We start from the raw sequence: 20,081 nt of genomic DNA on the forward strand, positions 1-20,081 counted from the left end.
TGCACAGCCCTACTAAATCCTGACCAAAGCTCAGCCAAAGCTACCTTCTCACAGCCACCACTGAACTGGCAGCAGCTTCTGGCTCAGTTTTTGGAAGTGGCTGTGACATGGGTAAAACTAACTGTGACTCTGAAAAGTATATTGCACTTCTCCATGCCTAGCTGGGAGAGAAGGACCACCCCTGCACCATTATAGCATCCCTATGAAGCCATTAGCTTCCCTATACTTCAATTCTGGTGCAAAAATCAGTTCCCTCACTTAAGACACAGAATTTTGGAGGAGGGGGAGTTGATTTTGGGGGAAAAGGTTGTAGCATGTGAAGAAATATGGTAATAAACTATAAATTGGACAATACCACAAGGATTAAAAAAAATAAAGTCAGATATTCCTTTTTTGTCAAGACAATGACAAATATTAGTTGAACCTAAGCACCTTTTCTCACTGGGAAAGAGCAATGCCCCAACCCAGCAAAGTTTTTAAATATATTCTTAATGTTAACTCAAAACACAGAACCACACTGAAGAGAATCTGACTATTCACATATTTTAAGTGAAGCATATTCTTAAGCATTTTACTCAAGGTCCCAGTCTGAAAAACTAGTTCTTCCAGTTGGCAAAGAATGAGCCTGGAATAAAAATGGGAATTTTTCATTATCTGTGATTTGAAATTTGATATATTACTTGTATATTTTAACCACTGTGTCTGCCTCGCATTGACCCAATGGATTAATCTCTACCATCTGTAATCACCCACACTTATCTAGAACCACCTCTACTACAAAATAACAATGTGACAATAAACTTTAATGTGTAACAGTATGAACCTGTTGAACCCAACACCTCATCTCAAAAAGAGACAATATTTTACTGCAGCACTTAAAGTAGTAAGCTTTATTTTGTCTTTTGAAACTTCTACTGCACTGAGTTTTCTTTTGTATTTCAAACAGAACATTTTCCCCCACTGTAACAATTGGAAATGATAAGTTTCCAGTAAGTGTCCTTTCCTACAAGTTCTCAACATACGGCATTCTCACTGAAGTGAGTGAAAGTTCATCACATAGTTTGTACATCCACACTTTTGATTCTTTATCCAAAGTTCTGCTAGTTCTTTAAGAGATATCAATAAAAGTTTTTTTCACTCTTTTTTCTTTTTTTCCCTGCATTGTAAAGGCACTATTTGATCCCAACAGCAAAGACTGCAAAGTTAGGCACATTGGGTGCCTCTTAGGCCTGTGTGAATAGGCAGCTATTTGATTCGGCTTCAGATCTGGCCGCTTCAGATGCCAGGGATGCGATCCAGAGCTCCAGATTGGTTTCCCACTTCAATTTGGTCAAAGCAGCTCCGCAGAGCTGCTTCAGAAATCTGACCATAGGGTATAATGGGGAATCAATCAAATATCTATAACTTTGGTTTTTGTCTGATTTGGATGAACCTTGCAGGAGTGGTAGCCTCTGCTGAGAATATGAAGCCTACCAAGTTTCAAAAAGATAGGTGCAGGGGTTTGGGGGAACTGCACCCTAAATTCTTAAAAACTAAACTCATGTCATGCAGGCACTGGTATTTGAGGCAGAATTTAGGTAATGTGAAGAACAGCAGGCAGAAAGGGAGGGTATTGAGGAAGCAGCAACTGGAGTGACAGACTTTTGGAAGGATAATCAGGGCAGTTCTGATGGTCTTGATTTATATTTGAATTATATTTCTGGTAAGAGGATTTGAATGGGTCTTGCTTCCTGAACTGAAAAGGGAAGTGATGAAAGACCCGCAGACAATCCTCTTTCATAGCAATTTATGGTAGCATAAGACGGATGTTGTAGTCATGACAATCCAGAAATTACAAGAGGCAAGAGTTTCTTAGGGGAATATCTTTTATTGGACCTACTGTGGAGTTGGGACAGAGTTAGACAAGCTTTTGCATGCAAGATTTTTGACAAGTGACCTGACAAAATGTCTTGAATTCAAAAGTTTATCTAGCTCTATCCCAACTACACAGATGGTTCAATTAAAGATATCACACTAAGAAAGCCATAGCAATTTATATCACAGGTGGATTGGTAGAATTTCCTATAAGGTTACCCTATACTTTACATACTGAATTTTTAGTTGTAGGGATTTGGGGGGAAATGGATAAGACTTTTTCCCTGTTGGAGCTCCAGAGCTTGGCTGTTGCTCTTGGACTCCTGCGAATCATTCATCTCCCATCAGCAAATACCTGTGAAAACTTCAGCCAAAGTATGCGTCATATATAATGGATATTAACCTTTTGCTGCTATTAGTTAATGCAGTATCTTAAGTGGCTGTACTCTGTGTGGCAGATTTAAATTGACAGTCCCAGTCGCAACAATATATGATAGAATCTGTGCTATTTGGGGGTTTTTTTAAGATGATCTCGGAAGTGATACACACTCACTCTCAAAAACTAGGTTACAAGGACACTAATGCTTGGCATTGCAACCTTAAAGCTAGGAAATGACAAAATTAACCTTGTCTTTACACATTCTGATACAGTCAAATTCTGTGATGACATGCTAACTTTTCAGCATACTAGTTAGGTCTCCCCTGCCCCATCAGAAGGAAACTCTAAAGCCAAAGCAGGGATAGAACTTCAGAGCACCATTTAACTTAATTATGAGACCATCCTTTTCCCCACCTCCCCAAGTCCACTGCCACATTCACTACAAACTTTTGTAACAAGTATAGTAGAGTTCATACAGGCCAGTTTCTCTTAGTACACAACCCTCTTTCATTCTCAGAAACATTGCATTCTATGCACTGAAGGAGACTGCGGCTCTGTGAAAAAAACTAGCATGCATTATAATGAATGCATGTGTACAATTGTGAACAAGTTAAGGTTATACAAGCATCCTTAATTCTGGCATTTCCCAAGTGCTTGACTTTGCAACCTTAACAGCATATTTTTACCATAGTTTTGTGTGTAATTAATATAGGGCCTCTAAGACATTCATAACAAACTGACTATCATATTAAGAAAGGGAGATTCAAATATATGACAAAACAAAACAAACCTATGGAACTGCAAGAGTGATGTCTCTGGTCCCTGGCATATGTGGCACTTAAGATGTGATTACCTAGTTAAACACATCTTAAGAAGTAACCCAGCTACAGGTTCATTCAATTAATGATGAGATTAAAAAAGGAAGAAGCCACAAAGTTATATCACAAAGAATATGTAGCTGGTTCCCAAACCATAAATTGAACATGTGGGCAGCCCCAAGGGTTCAAATTAGCTGATCATCCCAGTCAGCCGATTAGAACTCCCAGCTGTGAGAGCGCAAAGTCCTTGGCTGAGCTGGGCTCTGTTGGCTAGGAGCCCAATCGACTGATTGGGGCATTCAGCCAGGAAAGCATAGAGCCAAGGGCTCCATGCACTCCTGCAGCTGGAAGCCCTGCTCGGATAACCAGTGCTCCCTGCCACAGGAGCACATCTGAGCTAAGGGCTTCACTGCACTCCTAGCTCTGAGGGCCACAGCAATATGGTGCCACTGGGATCTGATCACTGATCCTACAGTCGTGCCTCCTGCCACGCACATGCAGCATGGCAAAAGCTGTGACTGTTGAGATGGTGGTTTACAACCCACCACTCATTTAACAGAAAGTCTGCCAGGGGCATCTTATTTTGAATATTTTTAGGTCCTATGCCTTCTAATTGAAGTAAATACAATGTTGGACTGCCAGTTCTTGAAACAATGTGTGCAGTGTGGCATGTCATTCTGCTGACAAGCAACTGGCAGGTAGTTTTTACAATACCAAGATGGATTCTCAGGATGGGATGTGTTGATTGCTCATGTCAGTCCTCCTGAATTTTAAAGCAGAAGTGATCAGCACTATAAATCTCTCCTAAGTACAATTAGATTACTATTTATACCTATTGTTGTTAAAACCCACCTGAGAAATTATTTCTCCTGTAATGGTGCCGCGAAAGTAATCTCTTTAAAACAATAATCACTGTGTTAAGTTAAATCCATATACTTATATGCTATAATAAGAACAATAATGCAGGTATTAAAGAACATGGAGTGCCTCTTCCTATTGCTAAATTTGATAATATTGTATTCACTCTTATACATTTTCTTCACTTTATGTCTCTGCACTGATAGAATCCACAAATGCTGTAACTTTAACTGAGGTATAATTTAACACAGAGGGTCACCTTTGAACACTTTGCTCAAGGTGAGAACTACACGGCATATTGTAGATCCTACTATCACAGGCTATAATTACCAATTTTCCAAAGGTTCTCTCAGCATATGTAGGCCTTAGAGACTGAAAAGCCTGGAGAGACCAGGATCATCCACTGCACTGACCCTTCACTAAAAGATTAATAAATTCTGTATCTTTTAGAATGACAACCGTGTTCTCAATTGACGACTAATCTACCACTTGCCTGGGAAATCAGCTGCAATGGTTTCTTACCCATACTGATTTACTTATTTCTAATCCACATTTTCTGACTTTAATCTAACAGATCAAAGCATAACAAAACCTAGTGGTTGCAATCTCCAGAGCTCTCCACCATCAAATATCTCCTCCCTACACAGATATGTGATCAAGTCTCCTCTTAACTTTCTCCACAAAAAAAACTAGAATATATTGAGCTCCTCTGTTCTTAAGCAAAACACTGGGCAATGCGACATTTTATTTTGCAATTTAGCAACAGGGTAGACCTCTTTCCATTTCAAAATGCAATTTAGCATAGGTCCCCATGGCAGGCCAGCCCACTGCTGGACTACTGGTTCTCATGCCTGCAGAGATTGCTTAAGTGTTTCCAAAATTGCTGGATTTCCCCAATGTGCAATTCAGACCTTCTTGGGTACAGACACAATAAGGACGATTTTGAAATCCATGGTTAGCATGTTCACCCTAATGCTGAGCAGGAAGCAAATCTAGGCTGCATACACACATTTAACTCATCCAAGACAACTATCCAAGATTTGTTTTCCTGAGGGGAAAAACTGACCTGTACAGAAGTTCAGACAGCATCCCTGCAGCGCCCTGCTGCCTTCTCTGTGGGAGCCCCATGCTGGCTGAACCACCATGGCGAGGTGCCCCCTGCCTGTCCAGCAGCACTAGGGAGCACAACTCTGTGCTGCTGCCCCTGCTGCTGCTGGGTGGGCAGGGGGTGCCTCGTCATGGTGGCACAGCCAGCACAGGGCTCCCAGGGGGAGGGCAGCAGGGCAGGAAGCCCTGAGCCTGCACTGGCAAAACTTGTGTCATGGGTGCTTGTGCAACTGTGTCTGTCTTGGGACATGGGGGGCAGGGGGAAGGGAACTACTGCAGGCCTGGAGATAGGTGCAGGGGGTTTCTGAGGCCCTGCACCCCTAGCTGCTGACAGGCAAAACTCGTGACATGGTTACTTGTGCAACTGACTGTCTCCGTCTTTGGGCAGAAGCAGTTCCTGGCTCTGTACTGAGTCTTTCCTCTCCTTAGTCTGTAGTTTTGTAGGTGTTAATCCTTCTTCATTAATTTGTTATCCTCGTTAGCTACTGTGTATTGAGCTGGTCCCTGAGTGAATCATGACCGACTGGGAACACAATAACTAGTGAGAATAATGAGTTAATGAGCAAGGATTAACACCTATGAGCACAAGCACCCATGTCACGAGTTTTGCCTGTCAGCAGCTAGGGCTGCAGGGCCACAGAACCGCCTTGTACCTATCTCCTTAACAGCTGACAGGCTTCATAGCAGCAGCAGGGCCTAGCAGCCAGGCCTGCAGTAGTTCCCCTCTTCCCCCCCCCCCCATACCCCAAGACAGACACAGTTGCACAGGCACCCATGACATGAGTTTTTCTTGTCAGCAGCTAGAGGTGCAGGGCCCCAGAACCCAGTAGTCCCTTCACCTATCTCCTTGAAATCTGACAGACTTTGTGGCCTCAGCAGGAGCTAGCAGGCCTGCAGCTTTCACCCTGCTGCACCTTAACACATACAGTGTCACCCATGTCATGAGTTTTGCTTGTCTGCAGCTTGAGGTACAGTTTTCCCCCAAACCCCTGCACCTATCTCCTTGAAACTTGGCAGACTTTGTGGATTCCACAAGAGCTAGCATGCCTGCAGTTTTGACCCTGTTGTAGCTTAACACATACACGTGACATGAGTTTTGCTTTCAAGAATTTGGGGTGCAGTTTCCTCCAAACCCCTTGTCCTATCTCCTTGACACTTGGCAGACTTTGTGGCCTCAGCAGGGGCTACCATCCCTGCAGTTTTCACCCCCCCCCCATGCCTTAATACACACACAGTGTCACCTATATCATGAGTTCTGCTTGTCAGCACTTTGAGGTGCAGTTTCCCAGAAACCCCTACATGTATCTCCTTGAGCCTTTCCAGACTTTGTGGCCTCAGTAAGAGCTACTATCCCTGCAGTTTTCACCCCACTGTGGCTTAACACACACATGTGACATGAGTTTTGCTTTCAGGACTTTCAGGTGCAGTTTCCCAGAAACCCCTACACCTATCAACTTGAAGTTTGGCACATATCATGCTCTCAGCAGAGGCTACCATCCCTGCAAGTATCATCTGAATCAGCCAAAATACAACAAAGTTATAGATATTTCATTGATTCCCTATTTATTATACTCTATGGCCGAATCTCCAAATCAGCTCTGAATCTTCCGAAGCAATTCAGCCGAATCGAATCGGGAAAACGATTCAGATCTCCAGATCAAATCTCTGGCATCCAAATCAGCCAAATCTGAATCTGAATCCAAATTGAATAGTTCCCTATTCGCACAGGCCTACTTTGTATCTACCTGTAACAATCATCAATGAGAGTTTAATATCATAGGTTTTACTTTTGAATATAAAAAGCTGTTTTAATTTTGTTCCTTAGAATCTAAAATAAAACAAAAGACTACAAATCAATCTGGAGAGTAATCTTTTATAGTTACATATCATTTTGTTAATGAACAGCAGCTAAGCAAATGAGTGGTCTCAATGAATTGAATACAAGCAAGTGTTAAATATGACCAACTAATACATTTTAAACACAAGTAGTCCTATCCATATTTTGTACCGAGTCCCATTTAAAACTAGTTAATCTGTTTTCTTGTAAAAACTTATTTTCCCAGGCTAGACAAACCACCATAAAGCAGGCAAGACACGGAGTCATGAATGCCTTAGTCAGCTTACACATGAACCATCCAGTGCTTAAGAGTATAAGAAGAAAAAAACAGGTGAATTTTAAGAAGTTTCCTATTTCAGTTTGAATTGTACTTGATTGTTGTGTTCACTATAGCGACTGAATATTTCAGATCATTAACTGTAACAATTGGGAATATTTGTTCCTAACTTTCATCAGTTAAAGGTTGGTTTATGCCATAAAGCACAAGGTTTTACATCCCTTGAAGGACATTAGCAGAGACATTTATACAGAACCTAGTCATATTATACAAAGAACTTTAGTTTCCAGAACTAGTTTAGTTCTTGCACATGCAAAGAGCTGACTTTGTGCGGAAGGAAACTTTTATAAATAAAATTTCTTGATAGTAAAATGAAAACATAAAATCTTTATGCTCTTAATCAGAAATACCCTAGCTTTATTTTTCTTCTAAAAATGTTCCCAAGATTACAAAATGTTTTATATGTCCTTTGAGTTTTGACCACTCTGAACACAGTAGCACATGTTTTTGCTACCCTACTAAATCTTCCAAAGGCTAAAATAGTTTCTATTTTTTTTTGCTATGTAAGTCTACATATAGAGGGAATATTATTAATAAGTTTCTAAAGTCTGCCACAGCATTTTTGAGTCAATGCCATTCCACACATCAAGGCTACAGTTGTTCTAGATAAATCAAACTGTTTTAACAACATTGGAAAGTTTATTCCTTGCCGAAGTATATATATATGTCTACTGACAACAGTTCCAGCCTATAGGGTAATGAGGTCCTAAAGATCAATGTTTCAGCACCACCTATTACACTAATATTTAAAAAAATGCCACAAATACATACTTAACCATGGACCTCCCAGTATTATTAAAGTCTGCAGTCTAGTTAAATTGACATAGGATTTGAAGTGGTAAAAGTAGGGTATGTAATTACTGAAACAAGAACACCCTGTAAGATGGCAAAGAAGAAAGATATCCATAGAACTCAGGTATGAGCTGGCCAAAAATATTATAATATATACAACATATCCATGCATAAAAATAGAATGCATAGTTGAGAGACTGAATATTTGAAGAGTGGATTTCCCTTAATAGTAAATGCTACTAATCAAAATGAAGTGGCCTTGTATTTGTTAGCAATTGTTTGTGTCTTGCAGGTAATGTGCTTCACCATGACAGATACTGATTTCTGATTCTTCTGGAACTGGAATTTTACAGTAAACTCAGTAAAACACATTAGCTGATAATATTTTTCCTGCCTTGAAGAGAAAATATGGTTTAGTTTAGAGAAGATAATTAGTTAGGTTATTTGTAATTTTGGATCTTGACAGATTTTATTGGCCCAATGCTAGGCCCGATTCTCCCACTGTTTTTAGAGGGAGCATGGTTTAACCTGCTGTTGTTATTAGTGAGCTGCAGCCTCCCCATTGTGGAAGGGAGGATATTTATTTGGAGGCATATTACAGTAACATCTCTGGTAACTGGCACCTTGCAAGCCAGCATGCTCTGTTAACTGGCATGCCGGCTTATAAGGAAAAGAGAAACTGGAAGTGACCACTGTGGCACTTCCAGTTTCTCCAAGCCACCACGGCCCGGGGCAAAGCAGCCTGCACTGCTTAGCCCCCACGGCCCGGGGGCATAACAGGCTGTGCGAGGCCTGCCTCCCTGTCCTGTGGGGCCCACAGGGCCTGCGGGAGGGACAGCAACGCTCCGGACGCAGCGGGAGAAGCAGTGGCCCAAACAGGCAAGGACATCTTTTCAGGCCACTCAATCAACACACATATTTTGTTATCCAGCATCCCCCATTCCCGGGGGATGCCAGATAACAGAGCTTTTACTGTATTACTGAAAGTGCCTGCTGGAGGAACACAAATGTTATAGCAATGTCTTTTATTCCTGAAATCTGTATATGCCTCATCACCAAGGCTACACACACACACACACACACACACACACACACACACACACACACACACACATATACAGAGAGACTCCATGACATGTTGGAGTAGAGTGAAGACAGGAAATAATATTGGCAATGGTAGAATGATTTTTTGTCTATTAGCCTGAGGGACATTACTGAAAGCCAAACAGGTCAATATCCTTTTTCAAGGGGATGCTTCCCCCTTCAAATACATGGGAGCAATATATTATAGGACAGGTGTGGGCAAAATATGCCCACAAGCCGTATCTGGCCCACCAGGCACTTTCATCGGGCCCACAGCACTGACCAATGACTTGTACCCTGCCCAGCCCTCCCACCCGCGAGTATGGGAGCAAGGCACCCATGTGTACACCCCCCCACAACATACCCTATTGCACCTTGCTCCTACCTTCAAGGACAGAAGAGCCTGGCCCAGCCAGCACGCAGTTTCTGGGCAGGGCTGCTCCTCTATCCACCCCACGGGAACCTGCTTGGGTTCCCTGACATCCAACTCACTCCAAGCAGCAGTTAGGGAAGCAGCGCGGCTGGGGCCAGGGCCGGGGTAGGGGTAGTCAAATTGTAGCTGAGTTGAAGTGCAGAGCTCACACCCAGGGGGTGGTAAGAGCTCAGCTGGGCAGGATGTGGGTGGGTGGGTGTGTGTGTGTGGGAGGATGGGGCAGCATTCCCTCTAAGCTGTGCAGTGTGTGTGGCTGCGCAGGCGCGCTCATGCTGCACAGGGGCGCTCATGCTGTGCTGCCAGGGCATGCCTGCATGGCCACACACACCACGCAGCTTAGGGGGAATGCTGGGTGGGGGCTATGGAGATCCCCCCACAAGCTCCCCCCATGGTGCAGCCCCTACTGCTGACAGCAGCATCAGGCAGGGGCACTCAGGGTGCTCATGCCTGGTGCAGATGCTGGTACCTAGCGGGGCAGGGCTCTGGCCAGCGCTGCACATAGGGGTGAGGAAGACAGCCTGCCTGGCTGTCTCTATCATGGGGGCCGCATGTCTGCAGTTCCCACACTCGCACTGGGGGAAGCCCTGCACTGGTACCAACTGCTTTCCCCGCCCCCTGCCGCACAGGACCCCAGACTCCACTGGGAGTGGAGGAAGCCCACCCCCTGCTTCCCCCAGTGCCAGTGTGGGACCTGCAAGCACTGAGCGGAGCCCCTCTGATAGAGGCAGCCAGGCATGCTGTGCTCCTCACCCCGCCCACAGTGCTAGCTGGAGCCAAGCCCTGCCAGGCACCAGTGCCTCACCAGGCATGAGTACCCTGAGCACCCCCACCTGCTGCTGCTGCTGGCAGCAAGGACCATGCCATGGGGGGAAGTGTTGGGGGTGGGGCCCACACCTCCCACCCTCTCTTACACCCAAACCCCACACCCACAATCCCCACTGGCATACACACCCACAACATACCTATGCCCCACACACACTGCCACACCCTCTTACAACCCCTCACACCCCACCCTAAACACACACCTGCACCATACACACACAATCCATCATAGAAACACACCCATAACACACACCCGCCACCATACCCACACATTCCACCATACAAACACACACTCCACCATAAACACACACACACCCCACACACACACAATATAAAAGAGTGAGACTTTATTTTTGAGTTATTATGTAAGCCCTTCTATACACAGTACACAAATACAAATCATGACAAATATTTTTTGTAATAAAATGTAAATGTTATAGTATGTGTTCAACTTTCAGTGTATGATTTGGGTTTTTTTCTGGTTCTAAGATGGCAGCCTCCCACCTCCCCCCAAGGAGTATTCCTGAGGGGCAAGAAGAGGGGCTTCCAGTGGCAAAGGTCAGGGGTTAGAGGGCAGGACTTCAGGTCCCAGGGGGTAGGGCAACTGTCAAGGGGAAGAGCTACTCATGTGGCCCTCTATAGCTCACCAAAACACATTAAGCGGCCCTGCAGCCAAAACAATTGCCCGCTCCTGCTGTAGGAGTTGCATGCAGAAGGATATTAATCAAAATATAAATATATATTTACTCTCATTTCCAAAATGAGAACATAGAGTCAAAACACTTTATCTATTTAGAGACTAATCGACAAGCCATGACATAAGATTGTTCACAAGTTTAAGGAATCATGAGATTAAGTGAAATACTCTAGCACAGAATCCTTAGTAGGTTTAAATGCTAATTTATCATATTAAATTATAAATGGCACTTTTCTATCATTCTAAATAATAGGAATTAAGTAATATCCCCCCCCCCCCAATTACTTAAACATAGTAATATGGTAGAAATTTTCATTTGAAATATGAAAGGGTTAATTATGGAATTTTCCCAGAGAGGTTCTTTAGGAAAGAATAAACCATATTGGCTACAACTAATTAAAATGTTATTTTAGAGTCTAATTTCCATTATAAAAAAGATGTGGTATATAGAAAATCATGCCTATTTTAAAATGACAAGAAGTAGAGCTATACACTAAATACCACACAATAGAACACATTTTAAACCAAGGCCCTAAATACACTTTTTAATTACTATCAATAGATTTAGATATGCAAGTAAACAATATCAAGGATTTATACATGTCTCTGCTTTAAACGTAATCAGGTATGGCAAACTCACATTATTATTCCTTGTGCAAGTTTAGGCTCCACGCATTTTGATTTAACAGTATTGATATTTGCTCCACATGACTAGTTTTAGAGATTTCAGATTAATATTTCAAAAAGGCAACTTTGGGCCTGACTACAAGTACTATATAAATATCATCTAAACTTCTGTAGTTTGCAACCCTGATTACATGTACACACACACACACACAAGTCCCTGCCATTAAATAAGGTACAAACAGAAGTGTTTTCATTGGAAAACTGAAGCCAGGACCTCACATTTTCTAGGACATGCAAACAGCACCAGCTGGTAAGATTTGTTTCAGTGAAAGTTTTCCTTTTAGCAAAGAGAATATTTCAGTGACAGGCCTTTAGCTTCCATAAGAACCAACACACTACTCTTGCACTGACATGCCTAGCTACTTACAAGCCTGAAGTAAAACTACTTCCCCTGCCAATGGCCCCTTTAGAGGGGTATTTACACAAAAAAAAAAAAAAATCACAATAGAACATTGAAAGCATATGGAAGTATTTCAGCTGTTCTGCCTCTTTTCTCCCTTGTTCCACATGTCTGGTAGTTGTTCATTGCCTGATATCTCAGGTGGCCCATTCTACTTGTCAACACATAAGAAAGAAAAGCCCTTCTTCTCATGAGATTTTCACCCAATGAAACATCTGCAGCATTAACTTTTTTTACAGAATTCTCTAATGTGAACCAGGCATTATATTCGGGGGCGGGGGGGTAGACATGACCCGTTATCTTTAAAGAGTATTAAATCTGTACCACAGTCCCATATATCTCCATTTCTATTTTCTTACATGTACATCAATACATAATTTTGCTAATTATACCAACTCATACTTGGGGAGCCAGCAGTCCAGTGGTGAGAAAAGGGAAGTCGGACATGGGTTGGTTTGATTCCCATCTTTCCCATTGACTTACTGTATCAATTTGGCACATACCAACTAGTTCTGAGGGCCTTTGTTTGCAAATCTGCAGAGTAGAGATAAACACTCTCAAACTGGTAAAGCATGTTATGGTTGAAAACAGGCTACTGAGCATTATGTATAAGTAACATTTCCAAATAAAGCTCAGGGATATGAGCACCTAGAGCTCATTAAATTTCAGTAGGAGTTGGGTGCTTAAATCCCTTTGGCTTCTTAAAATCCCAATAGTCATTACTCGTTTGCCCAAGTAAGAAAAAAATCACATCTCTTACAAACTCTATTAACCATGTGTTCATTTCTGGTACATTTCCAAAACCTTTACAGTTTACTGGCAGATGCTGCCTATTAAAATCTTAAGCAGGCCATTTGTAATCCTTGGCTATTAAGCAGTCAGAAAAAAGATAACATTTACTACTTGTAAATGGAATCAAGCAAGTTTACTCCTAATATTAAATAAAATGAAAAACTCAAGGCCTGTAGATGATACATAAATTGAAAATGTCACATGCTGCAATTGCACAACGGTGTTTGTAGACTTGTCTGTTTATTCAAGTTGTCTGCTGTCTATCAAATAAGTAAATAGTTGCAATGTAGAAGTATGATTTCTTTCACCACAGTTTTTACTTAGAAGCTTGTCCATCCTTCGCAGGTTAAGACAACTGCATCCAGCAGGGTTGGCGGGGGGGAGGGGGAAGAAGAGAGAAAAGAAGTGGGAAAGAAACAGGGAGGGAGAATAGAAGAAAAAAAGGAAAAAAGGAGAAAAGACAGAGAGGAAACAGAAAGGAGGGGAATGGAGGCTAGGTCACGTGGGTAAATAGGTGATTTATAAGCTCGACCTTTGCCTTGAACAATCTACTGCAACAGGGGCAGGAAAGCAATGAGGTCTGGGTAAGAGACGTTTTCATTTTCCTGGCCACGTGTTTCTTCATCACTTCTGCTGTGCATTGCTGTTCGAAGGCCAGTGCTCCGTTCTGGATTGATGACCTCCAGGATGGACGGTCACAAGGGATTTGCTCCCATGACTCCGGGTTGATGCTGAAACTCTTTAGGGACAGCTTTAGGGTGTCCTTGTACTGCTTGTTTGGTGTGCCATGAGAGCATACTCCATTTGACAGTTCACTGTAGATTTTCTTTGGCAGGTGAGTACTGGACATGATTGAAAGGTGGCCGGCCCATCTGAGCTGCACCAGTTTCAGTTGAGTGTGAATACTGGGGAGAGCTGATTTTCTGAGCACCTAATCTTGTCCTTCCATGTGATGTTTAGTATCTTTCACAGGCAGCACAGGTGAAAGTCGTTTCGTTTCTTGATGTGATCCTGGTAGATGGTCCAGGTTTCACAGGCGTAAAGGAGAGTCAGGAGAATAATGGCTTTGTATACCTTCAGTTTTGTCGACATTCTGATACCTCTATGGTCCCAGACCAACTTACGGAGTCCTCCAAAGGACATGCTAGATTTTGCTTGTCTCATGTTGATTTTATCGTTATGACAGGGAGCAAACTTGAGGCCAGATAGCAAGTTGGCCCGCCTACCTGCCTAGGGCAGTCTGCTCTAACTCGTCTACTTCGACTTGAATGTTAATATGGTTTATTAAGCGGGCAGCTGCCTTTACATTACCCCAATGCCAGAGGGCACTAGCCATGCCTCCAAGCCTTCCCTACACTGTGGCCCATGCCTCGCAGATGACATCCAGATTATTATTGTTCGCCCCGGTTCATGGCTGGGTCAAATTCAGTCCACTGTTGGGCCTCTATCATGCACACATTCACTTCATCCCCCCTTTTACAGAGGGCCTCTTGCACTCAGCCCCCCTTTCACAGGGGCCTCTAACATGCCCATTACGTGGGCCGTACTCCACTACCCTTGCTCTCCTCAAGTGGCCCCTTTGGGCCATCAGCCTTTGCTACTTGCACTGCAGTAGGACGCATGCATCCCTTCAGTTCCCTTGAGGTCCCCTACTCTACGTGGCCTGGCCTTATGCCAAATACCAGGCTGACTGCCCTAGGCCCCTCACCAGGCCCCTTGACTCTGTTCTCACTCATGGGGATTGGCCCATGTATTGTCCTTCAGGCCACTCTCGCAGCCCTACTCAGTACATCCCTGGTGCAGCTCTTCAAGCCTCCCTTAGAAACCATACTCTGCACCCCACGCACACAGTCCTTCAAGTGCTCCTTTTTGCACCCTACTCTGCGTGGGCCATCACCATAACTGTTCACAACAATACTGTCCCATCTGGGGCCCTTTGTCCCTGCTGGGCTCAGGTGCCTACTAACAGGCATTCCTGGCCAAACTGCTCCACAGCGCTCACCAATTACCCACCAGATGGTGGGGCCTGGGTTTAAGGTGCCCCTACCTGCCTTTCACCAGGGAAGTTAGTGGTCCTGGCATTTAATTGAGACTGCCCCACCACAGACAGTCCCACCAGGCCTCCCTACCCTGGCAGGGTGGAGTTTTAGGTCATACCCAGGACCAGGAGCCTCCAACCATTCCCATAGCTCCTGCCCTTACCTCCAAGGTGTTCCTGAGCCATAGCTCAGCTGACGTTTCTCTCCTGGCCACTGGCAGCAAACTGCTGACTCATCCTATATAAACTGGGTGTGGCAGGGACACTGCCACGAACCAAAACTCAACTCTGGTGCTGGAGCAGAGGGAAACGTGGTGGCTGCAGAATGCCACCAAAAATCAAAGGTGCTGTGGCAGAGATGCCGCCTCAAGAAGAAAAGCTGCACCGATTCAGGAGCAGCAGGAAAAGCGGCAACAGCAGAATGCTGCCGAAGACCAACTGCACTCCCCCACACTACCATGGGCATGCTTTGTGGATGTGTGCTGATGTCAATTTGCTGGCCAGCCTTCAGAGAGAGGGATAAAATCCCCACAGGCCAAGATCCAGGGAGGATTGGAACTGAGGCCTCCTGAGAGCCTGGAGTGGCTGGAAGCCACTTGGCAGGGGCAAGTGTTGGCAACCCCAAGAGTTGGGGTGCCCAGCTAAGGCTGTCTCAAAGGAGCCAGGATACATACCTCTCATGAAGCCATGGATCCCAGATGAAGCCGATAGAGACTGAGATGGCGGCGAGCCTACGGAGGGAGGAAAAGAGGAAAGATATTAAAAGTCATGAGTAACACCTGGGGAGTGAGTAAGCCCTGAAGGAAGGCACCTGACGGAAGGAGGGTACATGCAACAATGAGTTAGGCTGATGTGAGGCCTGGACAAGGATGGTATACTGTCCAAACTGGGACTGAGATTAAATAGGGGCTAAAGCCCAGCAATGGCTCATTGACTTTGGGTTAGCCTCAGCCAAGACCTAACATCATCTCTGGTTGGCATAAGGCAGGCTGTAGGAGAGGCAGAGCTAGAGATCGAAGAGGGAACCAGGAAGGGCAGGACTTGAGAACTTCCTCCCAGCAATAATCCTTAACATCAAATCATGACAGGAAAGAACACCTAGGGACCTTAGAGAGTCCCATTGGAGGGCAAGCTGCTGATCTGCAAGGAGACAGCTGCACCTGATTGATCTGAAAAGGCAAGATGCTCAAGCAAACCCCACAGGAAACTACAAATGGGTGCATTGGCCAGGAAACATGAAAAGGGTGTGACCCTGGAGGCCGACGTAGAAATGGTAGTAAATATGGCACCCCGAATTGACCTATTAGGACAGACACTGCATGCTGTTACCAGAGTGTCAGAGGCCATCCAACAGTAGCAGGCCATCCAGCAACAGAAATGGATGAGATGGAATTGGACATCCTTTTGGATGTATAAGATGACAAAAGAAGATGACACAGAGGCTTATATAGAGTCCTTTGAGAGAACAACAATACAAATGGAACTAGATAGAATATTGTGGGCTAGCCAGTTGGGTTCCCTATTAGTGGGGAAGGCACTGCAGCATACCATGACCTTCCTAGGAATAATGCCTACAACTACAACAAAGTGAAAACTGCCATTTTGCACTGTTTGGAGTTAACATCAGAGCATTACTGCTGATTGTTTAGGGCCAGAAAAGGGAAGGAAGATAGAAAGCCCAGAAACTTGATACAACTACTAAAAGCTCTCATGACTAAGTGGGTACCACCTGAGAGAGTTGATAGGGTCACTCTAGTGGACCAAATTTTATTAGAGCAGTTTAAAAGGGATCTTGAAGATGAAGCCCAGCTATGGGTGAGATGACATCTTCCTAGGATGGCAGAGGAAGCCTTACGGATCGCTGAAGACTTTGCAGAGTCCAAGTTAGAACCAACTAAGGAAAAGGGACATAAGAATTTGCGAGTTAGTTTTAGAAAAGAAGAAGAACCATGGTGAGGAGCACCAAGATATCCAAAGAAAGGGACAGTGTGCTAAAGATGTGGGAGGTGAGGCCATGTATCCTGTGAGTGTACACTCGGGGCTCAAGAATGGTGGAAACAGGGGAGTGTCACTCTCCACATTAGGAAAAAGCCAGAGGCCAGTGAAGCAGTTGAGGAAATGGACTGCAGCTTTGGGAGTAATGAGGAGGTAGCAGTATGGGATAGGCCTATGGTGACAGCCTGTGTGGCAAGCCAGGTAATACAAGGTACACTTGATATGGGCTGTTCCCAAATGCTACTGAGGGCTGGGTTAATACCAGACACCACAATAGTATGGTGCAAGCCAGTCAGGATGCACTGTATCCATGGAGAGGTGGACCAATATGAGAGGGGCTATATAGATGTGTGAATAGCTAACTGGAAAGGTAGAATGAAAGTAGAATCTCTTTATACAAGGAGATTAATTATACCCAATTAAGATGGGAAAATGATCATAGGAAGGGCCTGGCCACCACTGTACAAGGTGCTAGCAGAGGTCTGCAGAGTGGAGTTAGAAAGGAAAGGTTGACCCAAGGTAGAAGGGTGGGTTGCTCAGGATGAGATGTCATCTTCTGATGAAAAAACCCTAGCAAACCATGGGAGTAGGACTGATAGGGCCTCAATTTAAAACCACTCAGGAAAATGAAGAAGAATTCCTGAGGATTTGGGAGGAGGATGTGGCCAGTATAGAGGACCAGGTGATATAGCCTGGACTAAATGTAAGTGACACCCATTTTGAGATTCATAATGGGTTATTGTATAAAGAGATGCCTGGCAAAGTGTGATTGGGCCCAACAATTGATGGTTCCACACCCATTTTGTAAGCGAATATGAGACTAGATCCATGCTACACTGGTGATGGGGTATTTCAAAAGGGACAAGACCATCACTAAGATTGACCAATGGTTTTTCTGGCTGGGGATGAGGGAGAAGATCACTCGGTGTTGCTAGGTGTGTCCTGAATGCCAGGGAGTACAAGAAAGGTGACTGTCTAAGGCACCTCTACAGGTGATGTCCCTTATTGATACACCATTTGATAGAATCACGTTGGATATTGTACTTTTGCCACTGATAAAAAGTAGCTTGGAATACCAATATATCTTGGTCATAGTAGATTATGCAACCCACTACCCAGAGGCTGTACCCCTGAGGTCAGCAACCACTGCAAGGATTGCAAAGGAGCTGTTAAAATGATATTGAGGGTAGGTGTACCTAGGGAAAGTATCATGGGCCAGGGCACAAATTTTATGTCCGGGGTTATTAAAGCTACATGCCAAGTGTTAGGGATTTGGCAGTTACAAACCTCCTTTCATCATCTCCAAACCAATGGTCTGGTGGAGCATTTAAATGGGATGATTAAATGCCTGCTCCATCACTGTGCCCGAAAGGAACCCAGGAAATAGGACTTATTATTGATACATCTATTGTTTGCGCTGAGGGACACTCCTCAGTCATCAACTGAGTTCTCACCACTTGACCTAATATTTGGGCATAAGCCTAGGGGTTTGTTACAAGAAGTGAGGGAGGAGTGGGAGAATACAGGACAGAGAGAAGTCAGGTCCCAGAGACATAAGCAAAATATGATTGAGAGTCTCAGTCAAGCAAGGCAGTTAGCACAGGAAAACTTAGCGAGTGCACAGCAGTGACAGAAGCAGAAATATGATAAGAAAGTCCATGAAAGGGAATTTCACTTTGGGGATAAGGTCCTAGTGTTGCTCCCCACAACTGCGGATAAGCTGTTGACAAGGTGGCAGGGTCCCTTTGAGATGATCAGACAGGTTGGCCTGGTTGATTACAAAGTTTACCGACCAGGTCACCAACAGGAATGGCAAATATACCATGTTAACTTATTGAAAGCTTGGCAGAAAGATGAGGGTTGGTTGCTTAGCCCAGAAGACCAACCTGAGGAGTTGGGTCCAGAAGTAGAGGATCAGCTGAGAGGGGAAGAGTTACAAGGAAAGACAAGGCCCTGAGCTGAGCAGTTACAAGCCCTCATGATTAATTTTAGGGATGTGTTTAGTGAAGGACCTGGGAAAACCAGAGGAGTAAAGCATGAAATAAATACCCCAACAGGGACGATAGTGTGAGAAAGATGGAGACCTGTCCCTCATCATTTGCAAGTTAATTTATACCAGGAGATAAAGTAAATGTTAGCCCAAGGAGTTATAATACCATCGCACACCCCTTGCCAGAGCCCCGTGGTCATGGTGCCTAATGCTGATGGCTCACTAACAATTTGCATAGATTTTAGAAGGGCAAATGAAATTGCCCATTTCAATGCTTTTCCTATGCCACATATCAAAGAGCTTTTGGAAGGCTAGGCCAGGTCAAATATATATCCACGATCAATCTATCAAAAGGGTATTGGCAAATCCCCATGGCAGCAAAAGACCAGCCTAAGACCACTTTCGGCATGCCGTGAAGCCTGTTTGAGTTTACACATATGCCCTTCAGTCTTCATGGGGCTGCAGCTATATTCCAGAGCTTCATGGATCATATACTTACTCCCCACATGATGTATGCAGCCACCTACATTGATGATATTGTCTTTTACTCGCAATCTTGGTCCCAACGTATGCAACATCTGAAGGCCATACTGCAAGAACTTGGTCACATAGGGATGATAGCCAACCCTAAGAAGTGTTCATTAGGCATGCTGGAAACCAATTATCTAGGGTTTAGGATTGGACAAGGGGTCATACAGCCCTTGGCTAGTAAAATAGCCATAATAGAAAATTACCAGCCACCACAGACCAAAAAACAGATGAGGTAATTCCTGTGTTTGACCAATTATTACAGAAGATTCATCCCAAACTTTGTTGAGAAGGTAACTGCTTTAACAGATGCAATAAGAGGTAGAGTCTGCAGTCCCATACAGTGGACACTTCAAATGGAAGTGGCCTTTAAAAATATTTTTAAAGCATTGTGCAGTGATGTTTTGGTTATAACCCCTGATTTTTCTGAAACTTTTATTCTCCAGACCCATGCATTGGATACAGCTGTTGGGGTGGTGTTGTGTCAAGAGCGAGAGAGCATGGAGAGGCCAGTAGCTTTCACTAGTAAAAAAAAAGAATGCAACAGAAAAAAAGTACTCAACCATTGAGAGAGACTGTTTAGCGATAAAGTGGATGGTGAATTATTTTTGATATTCCTTAATCGGGAGAGAAT

The 20,081-nt window shown here is 44.1% G+C and overlaps 1 protein-coding gene across 6 annotated transcripts in view; it reads right to left on the minus strand.

Annotated features, from left to right (window-relative positions):
• LOC102563423 (hypothetical protein) overlaps nt 1-20,081 on the minus strand; it is a 718,626-nt gene that overhangs the window by 110,947 nt on the left and 587,598 nt on the right. For 4 of the 6 annotated variants that reach the window (XR_009460816.1, XR_002091128.2, XR_009460813.1 and 1 more), the window contains one exon: nt 13,008-15,665. The gene's annotated coding sequence lies outside the window, so the exon portion shown is untranslated. Of the gene's footprint in view, nt 1-13,007; nt 15,666-20,081 lie in introns of those variants that run through there. The other 2 variants (XR_009460817.1, XR_009460815.1) reach the window with 2 other exon arrangements.

The sequence above is a fragment of the Alligator mississippiensis genome, chromosome 3 (assembly GCF_030867095.1).
Source record: "Alligator mississippiensis isolate rAllMis1 chromosome 3, rAllMis1, whole genome shotgun sequence".
Taxonomy (NCBI): Eukaryota; Metazoa; Chordata; order Crocodylia; family Alligatoridae; genus Alligator; species Alligator mississippiensis.